This window comes from Oncorhynchus clarkii, chromosome 7 (assembly GCF_045791955.1).
Source record: "Oncorhynchus clarkii lewisi isolate Uvic-CL-2024 chromosome 7, UVic_Ocla_1.0, whole genome shotgun sequence".
Lineage (NCBI taxonomy): Eukaryota > Metazoa > Chordata > Actinopteri > Salmoniformes > Salmonidae > Oncorhynchus > Oncorhynchus clarkii.
In genome coordinates, this window is record NC_092153.1 from 49,435,506 (window position 1) to 49,463,121 (window position 27,616).

General features: G+C 42.8%; 1 pseudogene; it reads left to right on the forward strand.

The window, feature by feature from the left end:
- The first annotated feature begins 237 nt into the window (after window positions 1-237).
- LOC139412608 (piggyBac transposable element-derived protein 4-like) lies at window positions 238-7,027 on the forward strand (annotated as a pseudogene).
- The last annotated feature ends 20,589 nt before the right edge of the window (window positions 7,028-27,616 follow it).

The following is a 27,616-nucleotide window of genomic DNA, read 5'->3' on the forward strand; positions in this document are numbered from 1 at the left end:
TGAGCATACACTGTATAGACTGTGGTTTCCGGACACTTGCAGGTGAATATCAGTAGTATTGTGGGTAACCCTGCATATAGAGCGCCCATCCAGTGCTCTAACTTCCAGGGGACTGGAGAGGGGCTGAGTGGGTATGCCCAGCTCAGACACCAGGGTCGCGTCCATGAATCTCTCGTCGGCCCCAGAGTCAATGAGAACCCGGAGAGATTTAGACTGGTCGCCCCATAGCAGGATGGCATGGAGAGGGGTGCGAGTAAGGAGCCGAGTTGCATCGGCTCCAAAAAAGGCGAGTCAGCAGACCTCAGAGGCTCTCCGGACGTAAACGCAGGGGACTTCCGGAGTTCCTCGGAGGCAAGGTGGGATCCTTGGGCGATCAATTGGGACCGGAATCAGACCTTCTCTCCCTTTTAAGTTCCTGTAGCTGCCCATAAATCCTGATGGCCAAGGAGATGAGCGAATCGAGATCCGTAGGCAGCTCCTGAGTTCGTCCTTTACCTCCTCCGATAATACACGAAGGAATGTGTCGAACAGGGATTCCGGGTTCCAGGCAATCTCGGCAGCCAACGTGCGGAAATTAACTGCATAGTCCCCAACACCGCGGGAGTCTTGGTCGAAGCTGGAGTAACTTCTGGCGGCCTCACAGATAATCAGCGGAATTGCTCCAAGCAATGTACTCAAGGCACAGTCATGCCGTTCTGCCAAGGTCTGGAATCCGTCCATAAGACTTCGAAGTAGCTCCTTGTGTCTCCCAACGGTGGCCCCCTTGGGAGGAAATGACGTTGCGGAGCCGGTCCGAGTCTTCTAGGTCAGTTCATTCTAGCAGACCTCAGGATAAGACCCAGATGCAGACAGTTCAAAGTAACAAGAGTGTATTACAAAAACAGGGAACAGGCAAACGACAGGTCAAGGGCAGGCAGAGGTCAGTAATCCAGAGCAGAGGTAATCCAGAGCACGGCAGGCAGGCTCAGGGTAAGGGCAGGCAGAATTGTCAAAACCGGGAAAACTAGAAAACAGGGACTAGAGACAAAAACAGGAGTACGGGAAAACCGCTGGTAGGCTTGACGAGACAAGACAAACTGGCAACAGACAAACAGAAAACACAGGTACACCTGGAGGAGGGTGGAGACAAGCACAAGGCAGGTGAAACAGATCAGGGTGTGACATAACATGTCTATCACTTACATATTCAGAGAGAGAGAGAGAGAGAGAGAGAGAGAGAGAGAGAGAGAGAGAGAGAGAGAGAGAGAGAGATACAGCAGCAGACAAGTGCAGTGACAAAATTTGAAATGATTTGACTGTCACAATATACAGATAATGGATGAAGTGTTCAGTCTGACAGCCCAACCGAATGAAATAATCAACATATTATCAGATCAGATTAACCAGTCTCACTCAAAGGAGCACTCTACAGTAGTGGTGGCAGGTAGCCTAGTGGTTAGAGTGTTGTTCTGCCCCTGAGCAAGGCAGTTAACCCACTGTTCCCTGGGTGCTGAAGATGTGGCTGTTGATTAAGGCAGCCCCCTGCACCTCTCTGATTCATGATTCACATTTCAGTTGAAGGCATTCAGTTGTACAACTGACTAGGTATCTATCTCCCTTACAGTACAGGCACGGCAGGTGGATGTAGTACCAGGGTCAGGGCATCAGTTTCACATTCTGGTGTTGAAGAAGGAGATTATTTCATCAAAGGACAATAGGGTGAGATTGCAAGATATTACATGAAGTCATAGGTGATGATGGCCCTTGATCTTAGGGAAAATGTCAGGGCAGCAGCTGCCAAAACTTCAAGAAGGGATGGGAATTCCTGACCTACCCCCATTTTCTGATGCAGTTGCTGAATAAACACAGTTAATTCAGAATCCTCAACAGAGATATGATAGTAATCACATGGGGCCAACAGTGATTATTTTAGTGCCAAAGTCCTAGGCCCTGGCAGCAGGGGTGTAGTTTTTTTCCACTTTTTTTCAATTTGAGAATACACAGAGCTGATTAATCTATTTCTGGAAAATGGATTCTGATAACCTCTAAATAAATTACATTTAATTTCCACTAACATTCCATGAAAAACAATAGGATGATGAACCAAATAAATATGAGTAGCAGCTTAGAAGATGTTTGCTGCTACCAGTTCGCACAGTCTCACTTCAGAATTAGACATTTTTCTCAAAAGTCAAATTTAGAAGTTGTTCCAAAAGTCAAATTTCTCAGTGTTTAAGGTTACATTTAGGCATTGCCATCCAAAATGTTAAGGTTAAGGTTAAGTTCAGGCATTAACTCCGAATTGTTAAGGTAAGGCATACAGTTTCATTAGTCACATGTGCCGAATACAAGAGGTGTAGACTTTACAGTGAAATGCTTACTTACGAACCCCCAACCAACAGTGCAGTTGCACAAAAAATATGAATAAGAGGAAAGTAACAAATTATTAGAGAGCAGCCGTAAAAAATAACAATATTTACCGGTTAGTTGAGGTAGTATGTACATGTAGGTAGAGTTAATTAAAGTGACTATGCATAGATGACAACCAGTTGGCAGTGATGTGGAGGGGGGGAGCAATGCAAATAGTCTGAGTAGCCATTTGACTAGATGTTCAGGAGCCTTATGGCTTGGGGGTAGAAGCTGTTTAGAAGCCTCTTGGACCTAGACTTGGCCCCCCGGGTATGGAGAGAACAGCGGAGAGAACAGTCTATGACTAGGGTGGCTGGAGTCTTTGACAATATTTAGGGCCTTCCTCTGACACCGCTTGGTATAGAGGTACTGGATGGCAGGAAGCTTGGGCCCCAGTGATGTACTGGCCGTTCGTACTACCCTCTGTAGTGCCTTGCAGTCAGAGGCCGAGCAGTTTCCATACCAGGCAGTGATGCAACCAGTCAAGATGCTCTCGATGGTGCAGCTGTAGAACAGATCTGTAGATTTGAGCACCCATGACAAATATTTTCTGTCTCCTGAGGGGTATAGGTTTTGTCGTGCCCGCTTCAAGACTGTCAAGGTGTGCTTGGACCACGTTAGTTTGTTGGTGATGTGGACACCAAGGAACTTGAAGCTCTCACCTGCTCCACCGCAGTCCCGTCGATGAGAATGGGCGCATGCTCGCTCCTCTTTTTCCTGTAGTCCACAATCATCTCCTTTGTCTTGGTTTGGGATAGGCTTAAAACAAAAATATCACTGGATTCAAACTTGCAATATTTGGAATCAGAAGCAGATTATTGTGCCCAACTGCCATCTCCGTCCATGATGACCAATTACAAATGAAATCCACTTGAAGGTAACAGTGCTTGCTGTTGCCCGTAGTGGCTGGTTTCCACATCATCTCCCGACATTCTCAGACATGGATGGATGTCGAATACTGACTTGTATCACAAGTGATCTGGCTGGGTTTCTTCCTTGTCTTCTCTCTGGCAGTGTGAGAATGATGACAAACTATAGGCTACAATCAATTTGGCCAAAGTGGGATCCAAATTCACCTTGTGTCTGCCTGGATGTTCATGAAACAATACGGATCCCCTCTTGCGTAGTGGAATCCAGAACGATATACTGTATGTGACCACTTGGTTACGGCAACACCGTTCTGCCAAGGACTCCCAAACCAGAGTGGCCACCTCAAAGCCCAAGGAGCCTGACACTCTCTGGAAGTTGCTGTAGTCCTGGTTGGAATATTTAGCCAACATTGGCTATTGGTTGAGATAAGTGACGATTTTAGCATGTAAATCTTGGTGGGGCAAAAAATAAAGAATAAGTGGGATGAATTCCAGCAAAGCCACGACACAACGCAACACTAAGCAATACATTAATTGCACTATAACGGTGACAATTGGTGCCCACAAACTGTTAGGGCCTACATACAGCTGTCCCAACAGCAGTCCCAACATCCTACCGCTGCTACACCTGGCTATCAGTGGAACCTTGTCTTGCAGCGAATCAGTTCATTCAGCCTCATTTACTGCCTTAAAAAAACATAGCTGATATTGACTTCATATGGCTGCAGGGGCAATATTGAGTAGCTTGGATGAAAAGGTGCCCATTGTATATGGCCAGCTCCTCAGTCTCAGTTGCTAATATATGCATATTATTATTAGTATTGGATAGAAAACACTCTAAAGTTTCCAAAACTGTCAAAATATTGTCTGTGAGTATAACAGAACTGATAAAGCAGGCGAAACCCTGAGGAAAATCAAAACAGGAAGTGGCTTCTATTTTGAAAACTCCATGTTCCATAGCCTCCCTTTGCTGGATTTAAAGATATGAACTTGGGATATGAACCAGATTCCTTTTCCTATCGCTTCCTCAAGGTGTCAACAGTGAAAAATAAGCCAGAACGATAACATCGTGTCAAGTGGTCACATGAGCTTTGCTCGCGCAACAGAGTTTGGATAGGTATTGCTTTTCCCTCTCCTACTGTGAAAGACATTTGCGGTTGATATATTATCGATTATATATTTTAAAAACAACCTGAAGATGGATTATAAAAAACGTTTGACATGTTTCTGTGGACATTATGGAAACTATTTGGAATTTTCGTCTGCGTTGTCGGACCGCTCTTTCCTGTGGATTTCTGAACATAACGCGACAAACGATCGAAGGTATTTTGGACATTAAATAATCTTTATGGAACAAAAGGAACATTTGTTGTGTAACTGGGTGTCTCGTGAGTGAAAACATCCGAAGATCATCAAAGGTAAACGATTAATTTGATTGCTTTTCTGATTTTCGTGACCAGGCCTCCTGATGCTAAGTGTACTTAATGTTTTGTTGTGCGATTGATAAACTTGGTGGACTAACAAAAGGCTAAGCTGTGTTTTCCTACATTGCACTTGTGATTTCATGAATATAAATATTTGTAGTAATATTTATTGAATGTAGGGCTATGCTATTCAGCGGTTGTTGATGACACTTATCCCAATAAGGGGATTGCAGCCATAACAAGTTAAACAAATGTGGTTTCTAATGACAATTGAGATATACAAACTATGGCATAAGGAGACGACAAGCGAATGAGAAGTCCTTCGTAATTTCGATTAAGACATTAATGAGCGAGCTAGGACGGACGTAGTCAATATAAGTATTTGTTTAGCACTTTTGAAATGTACAGTGACAGGATTCAGAACATGGGCCGTGTTCTCTCTGTACACCAAGTCACAACCGTAGGATAAATATAGGGGGCATATAAGCAGACAATGAAAGCTCTTCCAAAATTTGATGATTAAATTTCCCTGAAACAGGTTATAGGCTACATGTGCACCACCAAGTCAGAACAGTAGACAAAATTAAAAGGGGTAAATAGGCCAAATTATTAGGGTGAGGCACATGACAGCATACTACACAACATCTGCCACGCCGGGCCGGACCAGACTCCGGGCCCCACAGCCTATGCCGCGACACAGGCCCGCAACATCGCGTCCGCCTTCCACCTGTTTGTCACACTGGCGATAGAAAGGATAATTGTGGAAATGACGAACCTGCACGGGGCCAGAAAATACGGCGACGGCTGGCGACCCATGGCGACCCACGGACCTGCGCGCCTACGTAGGGCTGCTGATCCTAGCGGGCATCTACAGGTCCCGGGGCGAGGCCGCGGCAAGCCTGTGGGACGCCGAGAGCGGCAGGACCGCGTTCCGAGCCACCATGCCGCTCAAGGTCTTTCACAGGTACGAGGCTGCTGCGCTTCGACGACCGCCAGTCGAGACCCGCCAGACTCGCCACGGACAAACTCGCAGCCATACGGGAGGTCTGGGACCTGTGGGAGGCGCGGCTGCCGGCCCTCTACAACCCGGGGCCCGACGTGACGGTGGACGAGCAACTGGTCCCGTTCAGAGGTACTGTGCGTGCGCGTGTGTGCGCGCATGTGCTTATATGTCTATACAGAGAGGCAGTGCTGCCGTAGCAGCGGTACAAGCAGCGGCTGTAGCAGCGCTGGCAGCGTGTGTAACACAAAATGTGGCCCTTGGCCCCCGTGACACAGTAACCACACTAATGTCTTGTCCCCATTCCAAAAGGCCGCTGTCCTTTCCGTCAGTACATCCCCAGCAAGCCGGCCAAATACGGCATCAAGTCGTGGGTGGCCTGCGACGCCAAGTCCAGCTACGCTTGGAAGATGCAAGTGTACACCGGCAAGGCGGCCGGCGGAGACCCCGAGAAGAACCAGGGGATGCGCATCGTCCTCGATCTGACAACGGGCCTGAGCGGTCGCAACGTCACCTGCGACAACTTCTTCACCTCCTACGACCTGGGCCAGTGGCTCCTCGAGAGGAACCTCACCATGGTGGGCACGGTGAGAAAGAACAAGGCCGAGCTCCTGCCCGCGCTGCTCGAGTCCAGGGACAGACAGGTCCTGTCTTCCAGGTTCGCCTTCACGCCCACCGCCACTCTGGTGTCCTACCTGGCAAAGAGAAACAAGAACGTGCTACTTTTGAGCACGCTGCACACAGAGGGCCACATTAGCGATCGCAGCGACAGGAAGCCGGCCCTCATCCTAGACTACAACTGCAACAAGGGCGGCGTGGACAACCTAGACAAGGTGGTGGGCACCTACAGCTGCAGACGGATGACTGCCCGCTGGCCCCTGGTCGTCTTCCACAACATCCTTGACGTGTCCTCCTACAACGCCTTTGTCACATGGTGAGAGATCAAGCCTGACTGGATGCCTGGCAAGCGGAACAAGCGCAGGGTGTTCCTCGAGCAGCTGGGAAAGGCACTCGTGAAGCCGCTGATCCAAAGAAAGCAGCATCTGCCCCGCACCGAAGCGGCGTCAGCCCTTGTCAAAGTCCTACAGAGTGCTACGGCGGCGGTGGCGGCGGCGCCTCGTGATCAACAGCGCGAGGGCCCCGCCGCTTGCACGGCCGCTGCCCCGCCAGTTGCCCCGGCCACCAGGGCAAGTAAGAGGAAGAGGTGTCAGCTCTGCCCAGCCAAGAAGGACTCCAAGACACACACGGTGTGCTGCAGGTGTAAGAAATACATCTGCAAAGGCTGTTCACACGCCTACTGTCACACTTGCGCACATTGGGCCTTTAGCCAGGACGGGACAGGGTGACCCGGAGGACGCGGGGACTAGACACAATACCAGGACAACGGGAGGGTTAAGCTCTTCTCACAAACAGTGCAATGATATTAAGCTATATGTACTTGTATATACATTAAGCTATAGGCGTACTGTAAATTATTGTTGTTTGTTCCTTAACTGGCCAAATGGCAGAGCTATTCTTCATTTATTCTTCAGCACCAAAAAAAGGGCGCTCCAATTGCTAAAAATGACATCTCATCATGATCTGTAGCCTTTGATAGTCATACTCATCACTTATTTATTTCCTGACACTTGTAGGTTGATGGGAGTGGTGTTATGGGTGACCCGACCTATAGAGCGCCCATCCAGCGCTCTAAACTCCATGGGAATGGAGAGGGCTGCGTGGGGAAGTTCAGCTCGGAAGCCAGTGTGGTGTCCAAAAAGCTCTCATCGGCCCCAGAGTCAATGAGGACCCGGAGAGATTTGGACTGGTTTCCCACAGCAGAATTACATGAAAAGGGGTGTAAGTAAGGGAAGCAGAAAAGTTATCCATATGGCCCACCAGAGTACTCGCTCATACTAGTGATCCTGGTCTTTTACCGGGCAAGAGAACACAAAATGACCAATAATCCTGCAATACAGACAGCTCCTTGTGTTGTTCCTGTGTTGCCGTTCCACTGGCGACAGCCCAGCTCGACCTAATTGAATAAGCTCGGGAAACAATGCCTCGGCCGTCTTCAGTGACTCTCGGGGAAGGTCGGTAAACCTCGGGTGCTCTCGACAACGGGACCATTGGGGACTTCCGGGATGACTCGGAGAAGAGGTGGAATCCTGGACGTGCGAGCGAAATCGAAATTCCTTCCCATCCATCATTCCCGCAATCGCCCATCGATGTGGAAGGTCAAAGCGATGAGGGAGTCCAGATCCGTGGGATTTGAACAATTAAACGCTGTACTGAATGAGGACATCTAGTGGAAGACATAGAAAGTGTCCCCAGATCCATAGCTGGTTGGGAAGGGTGGGGGCGATGGCGTCAAAGTTGCCCCAACTTTCATGATCCCAAAACTAGTTTGGGAGATTGCCTGCCCTGTGAGTTCTGCTATACTTACAGACATAATTCCAACGGTTTTAGAAGCTTTAGAGTGTTTTCTATCCAATAATAATTATTATATGCATATATTAGCAATTTTGGACAGATTTGTTTTCAGTTTACTATGGGCACGCAATTCCTCCAAAGGGGGCAGTATTCTGCCTAGCCCTAACAAGTTTGAAATCGCACTATGCATTTTCTCTTAACTCAGAAAAGCTCTATTTTAGGTCCCTTGACTCAGTACCAGTACCCAATCCATATAGCCTCGTTTTTATATAAAACATTCATTGTTTATAATTGTATGTGTGAAATAGGACGAATCACCTACCAAATTATTTACACTGAAAAAAATATAAACGCAAAATGCAAGAATTTCAAAGATTTGACTGGGTAGGTCAGTTTAAATAAATGAATTCTAATCTAGCCCTAATCTATGGATTTCACATGACAGATACCTTTTAAAAAAGGTAGGGTGTGGATCAGAAAACCAGTCACTATCTAGTCTGACCATTATTTTCCTCATGAAGCGTGACTCATCTCCTTCGCATAGAGTTGATCAGGCTGTTCAAATCAAATCAAACCTAGCTTTATTTATACAGCACATTTCAGACATGGAATGCAACACAATGTGCTTCACAGGAAAAAACATACAAAACTATACAAAAAAAGCTCAAATATTTACTACACTTGAAACATAAGATAGAAAACAAAATAATGACAAAAACTGAAACACTAAAAAGCACCCTAAGGAAAAGCAAAGCTAAAAACATGTGTTTTAATATCTCTAATAAATATGTCCACAGTTTCAGTCCCTCGGGTTCTCTGGCAGGCTATTCCAGAGGCTGGGGGACATAATAATTAAAGGCTTCCTCTCCATACCTTTTGGTCCTAGGCTTTGGGATAGTTAAAAAGCCAGTGCATGAGAACCTGAGGGACCTACTGGGTACATAACTTAAAGCATATCTGACATGTATTGGGTTGCACAATTGTGGATTGATTAAAAACCAATAATTCTAAAACTCACAGGCAGCCATTTCAGCGACCTTAAAACCAGTGTAATATGTGCTCTCCATATGGTCTTGGTCAGTACCCGTGCTGCAGCATTCTGTATGTTTTGCATTTGACCAATGGCTTTTTTGGGTAGAACTGACAGGAGAGCATTACAGTAATCAAGCCCGATTGTAATAAAAGCATGTATGAGTGTCTCTGTATCAGCCTGACAGAGAAACGTCCGCACCTTGTCAGTGTTCCTCTGGTCATAAAAAGTTATTTTGGTCACATTACTAATGAGTGATTTTAATTTTTGCTCAGAATCTAAAATAACACCTAGGTTTTTGCCTGGTGTTTTATCTTTATTGCCCATGAATTAAAATGTGTGGCCAGGTTATCTCTCTGTTGATTGAGGCCTGTGGAATGTTGTCCCACTCATCTTGAATGGCTGTGTAAAGTTGCTGGATATTGGTGGAACTGGAACACACTGTCGTAGACGGCAATCCTGAGCATCCCAAACATTCTCAATGGGTGACATGTCGGATGATTATGTAGGCTATGGAAGAACTGGGCCATTTTTAGCTTCCAAGAATTGTGTACCGATCCTTGTGACATGGGACTGTGCAATATCATGCTGAAACATGAGGTGATGGTGGCAGATGAATGGCATGACAAAGGGCCGCAGGATTTCTGTGCACTCAAATTGCCAATCGATAAAATGCAACTGTGTTTGTTGTCTGTAGCTTTTGCCTGCCCATACCATAACCCCACTGCCACAATGGGGTACTCTGTTCACAACGATGACATTAGAAAACCGCTCGCCAACGTGATGCCTGCCATCTGCCCAGTACAGTCGAAACCGGGATTCATCTGTGAAGAGCATACTTCTCCAGCGTTCCCGTGACCATCGAAGGTGAGCATTTGCACACTGAAGTCGGTTATGATGCCAAACCGCAGTCAGGCCAAGACCCTGGTGCGGACGATGAGGGTGAACATGAATGTCCCTGAGACCGTTTTGGAAAGTTTGCGTAGAAATTCTTTGGTTGTTCAAACCCACAGTTTCATCAGCTGTCCGGGTGGCTGGTGTCAGACGATTCCACAGGTGAAGAAGCGGATGTGGAGGTCCTGGGCTGGTCGTGGTTACACATGGTCTGCGGTTGTGAGGCCGGTTTGACGTACTGCCTAAATCTCTAAAACGACATTGAGAGAAATGAACATTCAAATCTCTGGCAAGAGCTCTGGTAGACAATCCTGCAGTCAGCATGGCAATTGCACTCTCCCCCAACACTTGAGACATCTGTGGCATTGTGTTGTGTAACAAAACTGCACATTTTAGAGTGGCATTTTATTGTTCCCAGCACAAGGTGCACCTGTTTAATGATCATGCTGTTTAGTCATTATTGTTATTTATTAATGTTATTATTATTATTAATAATAATTATTGCTATTATCTATTATTATTATTATCATTGTTATTATTAGTATTATTTATTACATTATACATTTATTTTAATTGATTACACAATACATATATAGGAGGGAGAATAATACTCTTTCTTTTTCTATATTGAATCACATTTGTTTTTAACTAATTGAGATTCAAAAATGAACCATTCTTCAACTGCTTTTCCTGGACCATTCACAACCACTGTTGATTCCAACCACGTGCAGTATTGAAACCAATCGACATGCATACCTGCTTTTTATGTTAAACAACTCTTTTGACATATCTCCCTCCTGCTCCCTGGCTGTAATGGTGTCTTATGTAGCATTAGTCTTCCCTCCGCATGGCATAGAATTAACCTCCTGGCAGGTAAAAGGCATCCCAGGCAACCATAATATCCTATAGCACTGTCCTTTTGCGCTTAACAGTTTGAATGAATTACTGTCATTTGCTGGTGCTCTCACTGGTGACAGTGCTGTTTTCCCAAGCCTTGTATCTTAGTAACAGGCTCTGATATAACATACTCTCACATAGGAAACGTGGATGAAATGTGGATACATATCTGATGTTGCATATAACAGGAAATTGGAAGGTATTAATGAATCGTATGATAGGGTGGGTGCTATAGCATGTTCAATCTCCATCTGAATGATGGTGGTGCTATACCCCACTCTCCATGGCCAGTGCTAACTACTGCACAGCTGGTCTCGAATCCCCTGCCTGTCCAGAGGGAGCTGTTTCTTTAACTAGCTCTGGTGGATCCAGGCCTAGCCTTGGCGCTGTGGTAGACCCAGTTAACAGATGTTTGATTTGGACTTCAGCCACTTGTAGCAGTGGATCTTAACCTTCCTCAATGTTTTATTTGACTTGGCCTGCAAATGAAAACATAAGGCGGCTAGTTTTGAGGCAAATCAAGCCTGTTACCCTTAGGAATAAACTACTGATTACAACTGCCTATTTAGTCCATGAGAAATTTTAAACAAATTGGCCATTGTCATTAATGTAGTCAGAGTTATGTGCACACGATCAGGTCTTGTAGGTTGTGTTTTGCACAGCAGAACTAATTAAAAATTGTTTAAAAAAAAACTGTTTTACTAACCACTGATTACTGTTATACATTTCGAGGGCTCTCGAAATGTTTACTGCAAGGGCCCTAACAGGGGTGATTATCACCCACTTGCACACCCAGTGCATTTTTAAATCATAATTGGCATCATGTTTTCATGCCTTTCTGGGAAACATTGAATTATCACTGTAATATTTAGGAGTTTTATAGTCATGAATTACACTTGTCCAGATTTTCAACCAGCACTGTTTGTTTCACATAGGCAGCAGTTTTTCAAAATAGTTTTTAGCAGAATGTGAAGCTGGGGTTAATATATAGAGATTTGGATTAAGACATGTTCGCCTATATGTGTTGGAATGTCTGTAGAAATCGCTTCCCTATCTCCCATTCAGGAGCTCAAATAATAATCCTAAATTGTCATACCTCATACTGTAAATTAATATATAATTTACCCAAGGAGCACCAATGCGGCCTGACTAATTTTGATTAGTCTACAGTACATCCCCCTGTGGAGAGCTGCTCTCTGTCTATTGACAGAAACTTGCATTGAGAAATATTACATTGTCCAAAGCTATTATTAACCAATGCAATCCGTCAGAGACTAAAGTGAATACTAATGAATTTGTTATATCTCCTAGATTTAGAATGTTAACTTATTATTAGTTGCTGGAGTGTGTGACATGTGTGTTGCATGTGTGTTGACCGGAATGGGCTGCTCCCGTCCCGCCTTTATTCCTGAGATGATGGGGATACTGTGTGGATCCGGTCTATTCTCCAATGGGAATATTAATCATTTTCCTCCGCTATGTCTGGGTAATTACTCATCCCTGGCGGATGTGCCAGACTAATGCAACTCCCACGCCTGGGAATCCTGGGGGGATTTTGCCCTCTTGAATAACCTCTTAGACAACAGCCTCAGTGCACCATTGTTCTGTTTGATTGTTCCAACAGGTTACGTTGACACAATCTGCCATTTATTCCTGGATTATACTAACAGTATTCGGCTCAAGAGAATTCCACATCAGTAATAGTAGAGTGCCTCAGAAAGAATTCACACCACTCAAAGAAAATTCTAACATTTGTGAAAAAAATTAAATCATGAAAAATAAAACACTAATTTAACTAGCCAGCTAGATAAATTCCCAATCTCCCAACCTCAACTAGCTACCAAGCCATTTCAGGTTATCAATCAAGTTAGAGTGGCTTGTCTAACTATCTTAGCTGGCATGCCTACTAGGAAGGTTACTAGACTTTAGAAAATACAAACATTCCTTTATTTTGGGTTATGATACTATAGACTCAGTGGCCAGTTTACTAGGTACACCCATTTGCCTCCGGAAAAGTCAAAATTCTCCGGGGCATGGAAACATTGCTCAATTGGTATAAAGGGACCTACTGTGTGCTAGGAAAACATTCCACACACCATTACACCACCAGCACCAGCCTGTACTGTTGGCACCAGGCAGGATCTGCCATGGACTCATGCTGCTTATGCCAAATACTGACTCTGCCATCAGCATGATGCAACAGGAACTGGGATTCGTTGCTCAGTTTGAGCAATCGGGGGAGAAGGGCCTTGGTCAGGGAGGTGACCAAGAACCCGATAGTCACTCTGACAGAGCTCCAGAGTTCCTCTGTGGAGATGGGAGAAACTTCCAGAAGGACAACCATCTCAGGCCTTTATAGTAGAGTGGCTAGACGGAAGCCACTCTTCAGTAAAAGGCACATAACAGCCTGCTTGGAGTTTGCCAAAAGATTCTCAGACCATGTGAAGCTAGATTATCTGGTCTAATGAAACCAAGATTGAACTCTTTGGCTAGACTGCCAAGTATCAAATCTGGAAGAAACCTGGCACCATCCCTAAGGTGAAGCATAGTGAGTGCAGCATCATGCTGTGGGGATGTTTTTCAGTGGCAGGTCCTGGGAGACTAGTCATGGTCGAGAGAAAGATGAACGTAGCAAAGTACAGAGAGATCCTTGATGAAAACCTGGTCCAGAGTCCTCAGGACCTCAGACTGGGGTGAAGGTTCACCTTCCAACAGGACAATGACCCTAAGCACACAGCCAAGAAAACTCAGGAGTGGCTTCGGGACAAGTTTCTGAATGTCCTTGAGTGGCCCAGCTTTGGGCCCAGCCCAGATTTGAACCCGATCGAACATCTATGGAGAGACCAGAAAATAGCTGTGCAGCGACGCTCCCCATCCAAGCTTGAGAGGATTTGCATAGAAGAATGGGAGAAACTCCCCAAATACAGGTGTGCCAAGCTTGTAGCGTTATACCCAAGAAGACTTGAGGCTGTAATCGCTGTCAAAGGTGCTTCAACTAAGTACTGCGTAAAGGGCTTGAATAATTATGTAAATATGATATTTCAGTTAAACAACAATTGCCTACATTTAAAAAAAACTGTTTTTTGTTTGTCATTATGGGGTGTTGTGTGTAGATTGTTGAATAAAAAAAATGTTGTAATCCATTTTAGAACAAGGCTGTAACATAACAAACTGGGAAATAGTCAAGGGGTCTGAATACTTTCCGAATGCACTGTAGCAAGCCACTGCCACGTGACTCACTGCCTGTAGGAGCGAATTATTTTTGTGAATGGGTAGTGTACCTAATAAACTGGCCACCGCGTGTATACCAGTGTGGCAGTTGTACTAAACTCCTATGGTAAAAAGTTATTAAAGAATCAATGTACATCATTAATTAAAATGACAACTGAACAGGTAAAGAGGTATGCTTAGATAACCTATGCAGGAAATGTACATATTGTAATTGTAATTAGGCATAATGATTATGGCTCTGGATTGCAGGAAAAAAGCTGTTTCAGGTGTTTGAAAAATGCTAAATTCTCTGAATTTACTGTCCCCCCACCAGCCCAGCCTTCCCCCATCAATTTACTTCGTGCCCCCTCTAAATTAATGGGTGCAAGTGATCCCTGACTGTAATGCAAATGCTCTCACTTCCCATTTGAGAATATGATCAGATTCAAAATCACTTTCCATTGTGTTATTTCTTGGCAAAGCTTTTTGAAGTAGGAATAATGTATGGACATCATTCTGTGACATGATGCATTCAGGAAAGAGCTAAAGAACATCCTTGGGGACATTCAATGGCTCGTTTTACTTCACTCGGATGTTATTATTTCTGAATCATAATGTCATTTCTAGTTTTATCTAATGGAAAAGTTTGAGCTGTTCTTTGTGGGGAATGTTCGTCTTTTTCACCATACTGGATTCTTAGATGAGAATGCATGACAACTTTATGGCAGGTAATTTCAACACGTATTGTACCATTATTCCAAATGGATCTCTGAAGGCTTCTCTTTAATCCATTGGTGCTCATTATGAATAAAAAAATCCCCTCTAAACCTCCCTTATAAAAAATGTAAAGCCCTCCAAGTTCATCATCTGTATCAGGAATATGTTTTAAAGTGTAGTTATTAAAATCACCACTTTTAAGTAAAAGGGGATTAAACTTGGCTCTGGTGTCAAATAGGTGGTTCATGCATTAATGGCTGCAGCACTTAAATCATGACTTAAAGCTTTTTCTCCAACTCCAGCAGGAATTCAGATTTTCCATAGAAATTTCCATCACCTAAAAAAACCTCACTAAAAATAACCTTTTTAACACTCTCCCAGCACATGCAATGAGAGCAGGGGTATTTTGTCTAGGTAGAGGATTTTACCAAAGAGGTTTTCAGTATTTGTAGATGATTGAACTAATAATACTGTATGTACTCATCAACAATTGTTTTAAAACTAAACCATGTGTAACTAGTAGGCTTTTACACATACTGTAGATACTTTCAGTTTTCATTTGATGTTCAGGTAAGCAGCCTTTAAGCCCCATCTGTTCAAAAACAAGCCTGCAGCTAGTCTCTTTCTGTTGTGTAACTGAGGACAGTATGAGATTTCCTCTGATTTGCCACTGTGAGTGCCCGTTACTGTAATACCCCTGTTCTCTGCCCAAAAGAACATTATTTGTATTGGAAATAATTGTATTGAGAATGTGCAATCTGTGGCCCTTATCCCATTATCTCTCTGTCAATAATCCAACAGAGACAGACAGAGTGTCAGGCCGAGTCAGGAATGGAGAGTGAGGTAGAGTGGTAGAGACGGAGAGAGAGAAAGAGAGAGCAAACTGGTCTCAGAGCATTTCTTATTATGCTGTACATAAGTCAGAGACAAACCATTTAGTATATGTTACGTTTGGTATGGTTACATAAGACAGATGTTTACATAAAGCAAAAAATAAAAAAGGGTGGGTGGGCATATAACGCGAATGTCTAGCAACCCAAAGGCTCATCACGGGAGTTCAAACATCATCATGGACAACTTTAGCATTTGAGCTAATTGCCAACTTTTCAACTACTTACTACTTACTTTTTAGAGAAAATGCATAGAGATAGAAAGAGGTATCTAGAGTGACACTAACAAACAGTGAGTCTAGCTGATGGCCATTGTGTTGGCTATTGTCAGCGATGTCTGGTTTTGTCTGCTGTAAACACCATTACAGGCTAAGGTGACCTTGACACAGTCTTCTCACATACACTCAAGCAGTGCCGCCTCTAGCCTTTTGGACATCGCCTTATGGGCATCCCACCTCGCAGGCATTACATTTTAGTGTGTTCAGTGTTGATTACATGCAATACTACACATTTTACCATGGAGCGGATAAAACATTTTACAGTTTCAACGGTAATATCCTGCATATTTCTTTTTTTAAATTATTACTGCCAAATGTCGTTATTACTGCCAAATTCCGAGCTATTCCCAACGTGCTAGGGAGAGGTGAAGGTCGAGTCATGCTTCCTCCGAAAAATGACCTGCCAAACTGCGCTTCTTAACCCTTTGACGCATACAATCACGTATTTGTGATCATTGTTGAGTGGTCCCTGCAGTGTACAAATCTCAAATATGTGATTGGAATAGTAGCAACAGAACGTATGAACACGTGTAAGCAAAATTGTTTACTTTTTTGTATTGATGGAAAATAAAGGACTTAAAATGTATTCCTCAATTGTACCTTTCATTGTAAAAGATAAATGCAAACTTCATCGACCTAACAGCTAGACTAGTTTACAATGTACCACATCTCTGGTGAGCACAAGACTAATGTAATGTTGTTTATAAAATAAATGAGTGTCAGCTAAACTAACAGCAGATAAATTATTCATGATGGCAGCCATGTTTGTTTGTTTGACTTGGTGAAAACTCCCTAATCCCAGAATGCCATTCACTATAAGACAAGGTCATTGCCTGAAAAAAATTAAATTAGTTTAGCCACTTTTCAGCACATTACAAATCGTTGATGTACTTGTTACTGTGTATACAAGAACCTCAGCACATGATTTGACAAGTCGTTTTTTGACAAATCGCAAATAAAATGTTTTCACCCCACAAATCATCACACAAAATACAAGCCTACAGCCTAGCCTAAATGTAGCGCAAAAGCTAAACAGGGATGAAACCATTTTAGGTGGGTTTGTGGGAGGGTTCATTTCATTTGTTTGGGGTTTTCAAGTCCATGGGGGGTAGAAATGGGGGAAGTTATCGTGGGGGGATATGATGCAGGAAATATTACTATGTTGGGGGATTTATTAGTAAATGGGGGGCAAACACAAGAGAAGTTTATACGCTAAATAAAAATAAAACCCCTGGAAAGGGGGGTCTGAACTGGGAACCCTGAGGTACCAAAGTTACAATCGGATGCCTCGTAAAAAAAACTGGGGACTGGGAAATGTACGACTTCTGACTTCTGTGCGTTCAAGACAACTGGGAACTCTGGAAAAAATGAGCTCAGAATGGGAAAAATCGCTTTTTAATGGTCATCCAACTCGGGCCTCTTCCTCTAGCTCCGACTTTCCGACCTGAAGATCATTGACATCATGATTTTACCTAGAATTTTTCAGAGTTCACAATTGTCTTGAAAGCACCATAAGTTATGTTATAACATCTTTGCTCTGACAGATGCTTACGTGACAACCAGAACGCATTGTATGACGTCAACAAATACATAGCCTGCCATACATAGCCGGCAAATAGCTTAGCATTAGCTCACCACAATCAGTACAACATTCAAAAAAGTATTTTATATACATCATATGTGTCCATTACAATCTATGCAAGAATTGGAATGCATGATTTGTCTCCAGTACTTGAAAATGTGGATAAAACAGTAAATACATTATGATCCATACATACATATGGTGTGCTACACAAGAAACAACAACACGATATACAGAAAATAAGCCACTTACTTTGATAGGAACGCACACATGTCCAAAGTACAATTTGTAAGGAATACAATTATGAAGGCCATGCAGGCGCCAGCCAGAAAATGTGCTGGGGGAAAACGTTTGTGCAAGGCCTGTTCTGACTAGAGATGCACAATGTCTTCATACTTGATCTAGGGAAACAATAGGGAAGTGTTTGGGCTCTCGTTGAGTAAAGCCTCAAACATAAATTGTCTGCAACATTGAAATGGGCTACTTCTTATGCAAATTAACGAGGAGGCACATCTCAATTCAAACTGTTGTTAGAAAATAAAACTTGAAAGAAAATAATTTGAAATTGACAAATTTAAGTATAGCCTATAGATAATTTGCAGACAGCGTGCCTTGGTTTGAGGGCAGCGCTGGTAACTGTTCTGTTGTGTAACAATCACTTTTTAGATTAGTGAGAGCATTCTGACATCAGACACATGAAAAAACTCACGCAGGTGCGACGGTTAGAGATATTTGGAACTCAGGCGTGAAAATGTTAACACCCGCCCAATTAACCCAGAAGCACCAATGTGTGGAGGAAACACCGTTCAATTGACAACCGGAGTCAGCCTGCAGGTGCCCGTCCCACCACAAGGAGTCGGTAGAGTGCAATGAGCCAAATAGAGCCCCACTAACCCAGACAATACTGGGCCAATTGTGCACCACTCTATGGGACTCCCGGTCACAACCGGTTGTGACACAGCCTGGGATCAAACTCTGGTCTGTAGTGACACCTCAAGCACTGCGATGCAGTGCCTTAGACCACTGCACCACTTGGAAGATAGCAGGGTGGCCCTGCGCGCAGCACTTACTCTGCGTATAGGCAGAGGCTCCACTGAACACAAGTCATCAATATGTCATTGAAACTGTTTAAGTGACAATGCCCTCGAAGTTGGTGTTTGTAAGATATATTGGCATGGATGTTCGGAGAATATATGGGCAAACCGTTACAATATATCCTCCAAACACTGGCTTCAAGGGCATTATCACTTTTATACAACGGGTTACCAACATTTTTAAATAATGTTTAAAAAATTTACATTATATGTTATTTTGATGAATTTAATCATAATATTTCATCCTTCTACAAGACCCAAATCTATATAGTATTCATTGATCTGGCCAAGGCTTTCGACTCTGTCAATCACCACATCCTCATCGGCAGACTCGACAGCCTTGGTTTCTCAAATGATTGCCTCGCCGGGTTCACCAACTACTTCTCTGATAGAGTTCAGTGTGTCAAATCGGAGGGTCTGCTGTCCGGACCTCTGGCAGTCTCTATGGGGGTGCCACAGGGTTCAATTCTTGGACCGACTCTCTTCTCTGTATACATCAATGGGGTCGCTCTTGCTGCTGGTGAGTCTCTGATCCACCTCTACGCAGACGACACCATTCTGTACACTTCTGGCCCTTCTTTGGACACTGTGTTAACAACCCTCCAGGCAAGCTTCAATGCCATACAACTCTCCTTCTGTGGCCTCCAATTGCTCTTAAATACAAGTTAAACTAAATGCATGCTCTTCAACCGATCTCTACCTGCACCTACCCGTCTGTCCAACATCACTACTCTGGACGGCTCTGACTTCCAGACTCTCCTTCCAGACCCATATCAAACATCTCCAATCCAAAGTTAAATCTAGAATTGGCTTCCTATTTCGCAACAAAGCATCCTTCACTCATGCTGCCAAACATACCCTTGTAAAACTGACCATCCTACCAATCCTCGACTTTGGCGATGTCATTTACAAAAAAAAGCCTCCAATACCCTACTCAACAAATTGGATGCAGTCTATCACAGTGCAATCCGTTTTTTCACCAAAGCCCCATATACTACCCACCATTGCGACCTGTACGCTCTCGTTGGCTGGTCCTCGCTTCATACTCGTCGCCAAACCCACTGGCTCCATGTCATCTACAAGACCCTGCTAGGTAAAGTCCCCCCTTATCCCAGCTCGCTGGTCACCATAGCATCTCCCACCTGTAGCACACGCTCCAGCAGGTATATCTCTCTAGTCACCCCCAAAACCAATTCTTTCTTTGGCCGCCTCTCTTTCCAGTTCTCTGCTGCCATTGACTGGAACGAACTACAAAAATCTACTGGAACCACTTATCTCCCTCACTAGCTTTAAGCACCAACTGTCAGAGCAGCTCACAGATTACTGCACCTGTACATAGCCCACCTATAATTTAGCCCAAACAACTACCTCTTTCCCTACTGTATTTTAATTAATTAATTTATTTTGCTCCTTTGCACCCCATTATTTTTATTTCTACTTTGCACATTCTTCCATTGCAAATCTACCATTCCAGTGTTTTACTTGCTATATTGTATTTACTTTGCCACCATGGCCTTTTTTTTGCCTTTACCTCCCTTCTCACCTCATTTGCTCACATCGTATATAGACTTGTTTATACTGTATTATTGACTGTATGTTTGTTTTACTCCATGTGTAACTCTGTGTCGTTGTATCTGTCGAACTGCTTTGCTTTATCTTGGCCAGGTCGCAATTGTAAATGAGAACTTGTTCTCAACTTGCCTACCTGGTTAAATAAAGGTGAAATAAATAAAAATAAATACATAGTCCCGACACAAATCTAGGGTTGCTAGAACGGCTGGTCGTTCGTTCTATAGGTTTGATTGCCAGTGCCAGAGACGCAACCCAGTCATTCATTATTTTTTTTCTCTATCCACGGACACGACCCACTCGTTAATTCTAAATGTTCCATTGCCATACTGGCTGGCAACATCTCTTGCTTGCTAGCCTAATACTGAAAACTTAGGGTCACATCAAACAGTGCAGCCAGAATAACAGCAAATGAGAAATTTGCATTTCTTTTAGCTGTTCCAGTGATATTTATTTGGATACATCCATAACTAACAGCTAATAGTAGCTAATGATGTAGAAATGTGAGATAATATCTAGAAGCTTTTTATTGTGGAGATAAAGTTCATAAATTGCCTGGCTGAGCTGATAAGACAGTGTATTACGCAGTCAGAAAGAACAGATTAAATAGGCATTTTAACATCATAGATTTAGCCGGTGGTAACTTGTGGAATAGACACCAGCTGGAATGCAGTTTTAACCAATCAGCATTCAGGATTCTTTGGCCGCCTCTCTTTCCAGTTCTCTGCTGCCAATGACTGGAACGAACTACAAAAATCTCTGAAACTGGAAACACTTATCTCCCTCACTTATCTCCCTCACTATGCCCCAGGAATACCTGACATGATGACTCCTTGCTGTCCCCAGTCCACCTGACTGTGCTGCTGCTCCAGTTTCAACTGTTCTGCCTTATTATTATTCGACCATGCTGGTCATTTATGAACATTTGAACATCTTGACCATGTTCTGTTATAATCTCCACCCGGCACAGCCAGAAGAGGACTGGCCACCCCACATAGCCTGGTTCATCTCTAGGTTTCTTCCTAGGTTTTGGCCTTTCTAGGGAGTTTTTCCTAGCCACCGTGCTTCTACACCTGCATTGCTTGCTGTTTGGGGTTTTAGGCTTTTTGCTGTTTGGGGTTTTAGAATGTTCGTAAGCATAGAAAAAGTGTGATTTATCAAACAAACCTATGATCATCATATGCAGACTGGTAGGAAATCACCACTGATAAATATAAATTGTTCTCAGTCTCCGGGCTCAGGCTCAGTGCTAGTGCATGAGCTTGGCTATTTGAATTTCGAAACGCCCCTAATTGACATGCAGTCAAAAGTTTGGACACACCTAACAAACACACCTAATCATAATCAATCATCATTTATTTTTGCTATTTTCTACATTGTAGAATAATAGTGAAGACATCAAAGTGAAGACATCAAAACTATGAAATAACACATATGGAATAATGTAGTCACCTAAAAAGTGTTAAACTAATGATGACTAATCATGATATTACCTTCAGATTACGTTGCCACAACGTTGTTACGTCGAGTTGGTCATGTTTGCGTAATGTGTTTGCTGGGTTGCCTGTCAATATATATTGCATGAATTCACAATGGAAATACAATGAAATCTAAAAATGATTTAGTTATTACTTTCACAATTTCACACATTTTCAACATATATTTTCCCCATTCACTAGGCTATGCTTGACAAGCAGTTCCCTCATTCCACTACTTGGCACTATGTGTATGCATGGTCATCACTGTGTGTAAATTTATGCACACCCTCAAGCAAACGACCCCACGCAGGTTTTAAGGACAGATTTGTGCCTACACATGATCGATAGATAAGATCCCAGGTCTCAAGGATTAGAAATGTCCGACATGTAACATGAAAGCCAACTATTTCTGTAAAAAAACAATGACCAACCTTGTTTGTTGGCCAGATCTGGGAAATATAAATGATTTTCCATCAGTTCCCCTGTGTCTTCTGTAAGCACTATTCCTGTGAGCCGAATGGTTCTGGGAGTGAAAAGCACTTTGCACAGACAGATTGGTTTTAGGGATAACTGTGTCTGCTGAAAAAAGGATGGTGGCTGGTTTTAAAAGTGCCATACATTCAGAAAACACTGACCATCACACAAGCCGATTGCCAGTCTTTAGAAGGTAGTCTTCTGAGTGTGCTGACATTAGAAGGAATGGTTCTTCCTGTGTTCAGGGCAACACAATCTCACTCTCAATTCATGCAAATATGTACAAAAGTATTTCAGCAGATTTGTGTATTTTTGTGCACTTTGTTTAGCTTAATTCGCGCGAAAATACACACATTTTTGCGCGACATAATTAGTATGAAAATACACATTTTGTGTGACTTCAATCATAGGAAAAAATATATATATTTGTATATTAATACACATGTATTAATATAAAACAAACAAACGTGGTAACAACCCAGTATTCTTAATCAACCAGTTTGTCACTGAAATACTTAAAATATAATTTTTATTTTAAATTGGATTAATGCCAATGCTGTTTTCTATGCTTATTTCCACTTAATACTTTGGGATACTGGTGCTATGTTGGATTGAATGACAACTTTGTGAAAAGTTGTATTTGTCAATTTTTTTGTGGTATCGATGAAGGTATTTGATTTGGGAATGGGGATACATTTTCATGATGGGAAATTAATGAACCAATAAATGTGGGGAAATAGAAGACCTGAAAAAAAAACTGTGGTTAAAATTCCCCTGGTGCAACTGCATGGTATTTGCAACTATAACGAGTCTGGACTATGATCAATTAAGACATACATGGAGTTAAACAGGTTCATGTAAAATAATGATTTATGTTGGCTTACACTTCTGGCACTTCCAATGCTTTTTCATGATGATTATTATGGTTGTGTCAATCATGTTATATACTTAGGCTATTGTAACAAGGCATATGCCAGCATTGTAGGCCTACTGCCTCTGCCCAGAGGCCTAATAGGCTTTCATCACAACAGCTGTTAGAGCTCACTTTGCCACGTATGAGCCCTGGTTAGAGTCCCTGTTGCAGCTTTCACTTTCTTCCTCCACATTGGTGGCAGCGTTGGGATCACGTCCAACTCACGTCTAGTTATGTGATCTAGTGGTGGGAAGCATTCTGTTTTTCAATATTGTGTTGAGTGTAATTACATTGTTATCTAATGAACAATGGTTAAGCAACAATGGGCATGACAGATAGAAGTAGTCACAAAAGGTGTGGTCAAGCCTTACATCAAAGTTGCCTGAAGCTGAATGGGAAGATATATTCCCTGACCAGTTATCCTGGGGCGGCAGGTAGCCTAGTGGTTAGAGCGTTGGACTAGTAACCGAAAGGTTGCAAGATCGAATCCTCGAGCTGACAAGTTAAAAATCTGTCACTCTGCCCCTGAACACTCTGCCACTGTTCCAAGGCCTTCATTGAAAATAAGAATTTGACGTTCCTAGCTAAATAAAGGTAAAAAAAGTTCAGAAGAATATCCTCTGTGACTTTCTACTGTTAACTACACTGTTATCTTATCAGTGTGGTGTTATTTTGTTACAGAAGCTTATATCTGATAACCTTGGTTGTAATAACACTTTAAACAGGTAGTTTGTAAATGTGTACAATGTGTTTGTTTTGGGTCCACACTGGTTTCTTCAGTGGAAATACAGAATATGTATAAAAATGCCAAATGTACCAAAAGCTAAATCAAGCAGACATTTGATTACAGGGCCTTTCTGACTACAAGTGCACCAGCATTCCAAAGTATTGAAAACAAGCATAGAAAACAATATTGCCATTAATAAAAAAAAATGTTTTTAACTTAAGGCTACTCTTATATTATAATTATTTCAGTGACAACCTGGTTAATTAACAATAATATTTTTTTTTATATCTAAACGAACATGGGACACCAAAAAAGGCAGTGTAACACCATTGGCAATCATGCATTGCTCTAATAACTTTCAAAAGCTTGTTCCGAAGTTTGCCTCCCAAACATGTGTGTCTTTTCACACAAATTAACACACTCAAAAACGCAAAAAATATGCTGAAATATTTCTTATTCATATTTGCACTAATTGAGTTTCAGATTGAGTTGTTCAGGGACATTAGATGACTGCCACTATTTTCCTTGCTGGTTTTCTATGTCAGCTTTATAGGGGACTTTCTGGAAAAGCTGAATGGAGACGAACATCATTACTTAGAAAAATCATTTGATCTAAGGCGAAGTTCAACATGCCATTTCATATACCTTACCTGCTGCATGCATAGTTAATGTTTGCGGGTGTCACTTTGAGATCTTGCGTTGCAAGCAATACATAATTCCCTGTGATCTTGTATTTTGCACAGCGAGGATATTCAATACATTTTAGAAGAATTGACACAAAGTTTCCACAAAATAAATGTCTCTTTAAAATCTAGCCCCACAGCCAATATTTAACAATCATAGTTGTAGTAGTTCTCATCAACTTGGAAAACATTATTGTTTAGATTTTCCTCTGATGCAAACCTGCATACATTTCTTGCAGCATATGAAAATGACCCCTGACTGTTTGATGATGCCAAATACTGTATCCATCTTCCAGTTTACATTCACTGAGAGTCAGGATGACATGTGAAACCTCAAATTCTGTATTAAAAATTCTTACTAATGTGCAATTGTCCCCTGGAAGTTCATATGCAATATTTAAAGGGGTGTGCCATTTTAAGAATTTAGGAGAATGACAATGTATTCATGCACTGCTGCATATGTCTTCATCTGAGTGAAACAAGCCGAAATACAGAACAGAGACACCAGAGCATTCAGTTCTGTTTTGTTATATTCATAGAAATGTCCTTTCACAAAGCATGCCAAGTGTATAACATCTTTCCCATATGGTTTGCATGGTACATTTGTCATAAGGCTGCGCTTCAGAGAATGAAGGCAGTTGCAGAAGTCAGGTTAAACAACTCTGTTAATCTTTCCTGTATCTATATCTCCCCTTTCTCTTACCCCTTTCCCTATCTCTCCCTCTTTCACCCTGCCCCCTCTCTCTGTTTCTCTCTCTCTCTCTCCTTCTGTTTCTGGACTCTGACACTCAGGCGATTTGGCTCATAAACAGAGGGAAGTATCCTCTCTTGACCATGGCTTAAGTGAAATTGCTGCCTTCCCTTTCATGAGCGGCCATATTGTTTCCTGCTTTGATGTGGGTGCTCTTTGTGGAGGGTGCAAGCACGGTCCCACCTGCAGAGCTGTCCAGATGGATGGTAGGATCCAGGAGTGGCTGTGCGTCCTTTCACCATCTGCCCGTTATCGGTGCAGACAACCCTCTGTGGCGCAGCATGGGCAGTACCTGTTCTGGCCCTCAGGGAGCTGAGCCAGGAGGACTCCACTAGGCCTCAGGTGTTATTCAAACTACTATTGCACACTATGTGGTTAGAGAAGGGGAGTTCTCTATTCTGAGGGGATGTAGGCCTATAAACAAATGGATGAATGTCTCACTGTGGGAAGTGGTCAGCAAAGAGAGAATTGTGCATTATTCCACGTCAGCTCATTAGAATACAGTATGAAACCATGTACAGTATGCAACATGGAATCATGTAGTAACCAAAAAAGTGTTAAACAAATCAAAATCTATTTAATATTTGAGATTCTTCAAAGTAGCCACCCTTTGCCTTGATGACAGCATTGCACACATTATCTCAACCAGCTTCACCTGGAATGCATTTTCAATAGACTTGAAGGAGTTCCCACATATGCTGAGCACTTGTTGGCTACTTTTCCTCCCCTCTGCGGTCCAAATCATACTACACCATCTCAATTGGGTTGTGGAGGCCAGGTCATCTGATCTAGCACTCCATTACTCTCCTTCTTGGTCAAATAGCCCTAACACAGCCTGGAGGTGTGTTGGGTCATTGTCCTGTTGAAAAACAAATGATAGTCCCTCTAAGTGCAAATCAGATGGGATGGCGTATTGCTGCAGAATGCTGTGGTAGCCATGCTGGTTAAATGTGCCTTGAATTGTAAATAAATCACTGACAGTGTCACCAGCAAAACACCCCCACACCATCACACCTCCTTCTCCATGCTTCACATTGTGAACCACACATAAGGAGATAATCAGTTCACCAACTCTGTGTCTCACAAAGACACGGCGGTTGGAACCAAAAATATCAAATTTGGATTCATCAGACCAAAGGATAGATTTCAAGATGGCACCAGAGGGGAGGGCTGCCGTCTTATCAACTCTTAACCAATCATGCAATTTTTTTAGTTTTTTGCGTTGTTTGTAACTTGTTTTGTACATAATGTTGCTGCTACCATCTTTTATGACCAAAAAGAGCTTCTGGACATCAGAGCTGGGATTAAGGGGGCTGAATAATTTTGCACGCTAAATTTTTCAGTTTTTGATTTGTTAAAAAAGTTTGAAATATCCAATAAATGTCGTTCCACTTCATGATTGTGTCCCACTTGTTGTTGATTTTTCACAAAAAAATACAGTTTTATATCTTTATGTTTGAAGCCTGAAATGTGGCAAAAGGTCGCAAAGTTCAAGGGGGCCGAATTCTTTCGCAAGGCACTGTATATTAGCATCTGGGACAGAGTAGGAGGCAGTTCACTCTGGGCATGCTATTCATCCAAAAGTGAAAAAGCTGCCCCCTATCCCAAAAAGGTTAAAGGTTGAGACCAAGTCTGCGTCTCTCACATGGATAGGCAGACCATTCCCTAAAAATGGAGCTCTATAGGAGAAAGCCCGGACTCCAGCTGTTTGCTTAGACATTCTAGGGACAGTAAGGAGGCCTGCGTCTTGTGACGTGTAGGTATGTACGGCAGGACCAAATCGGAAAGATAGGTAGGAGCAAGCCCATGTAATGCTTTTTAGGTTCGCAGTAAAACCTTGAAATCAGCCCTTGCCTTAACAAGAAGCCAGTGTAGAGAGGCTGGCACTGGAGTAATATGATACATTTTTTTTGGTTCTAGTCGAGATTCTAGCAGCCATGTTTAGCACTAACTGAAGTTTATTTAGTGCTTTATCCGGGTAGCCGGAAAGTAGAGCATTGCAGTAGTCTAACCTAGAAGTGACAAAAGCATGGATACATTTTTATGCTTGTTCTAGGTCCCAAGAAACAAAGAGATCTTCTTTTGAATCTGACAATTAATCTTAATGGTTGTACAGTCGTCTCAAATAAAACTGTGACGTACCTCGGCGTTACCTGGACCTGGACCCTGATCTCTCTTTTGACGAACATATCAAGACTGTTTCAAGGACAGCTTTTTTCCATCTACGTAACATTGCAAAAATCAGAAACTTTCTGTCCAAAAATGATGCAGAAAAATTAATCCATGCTTTTGTTACTTCTCTCTCTCGGAAGACCTGAGCCCTAGGACCATGCCTC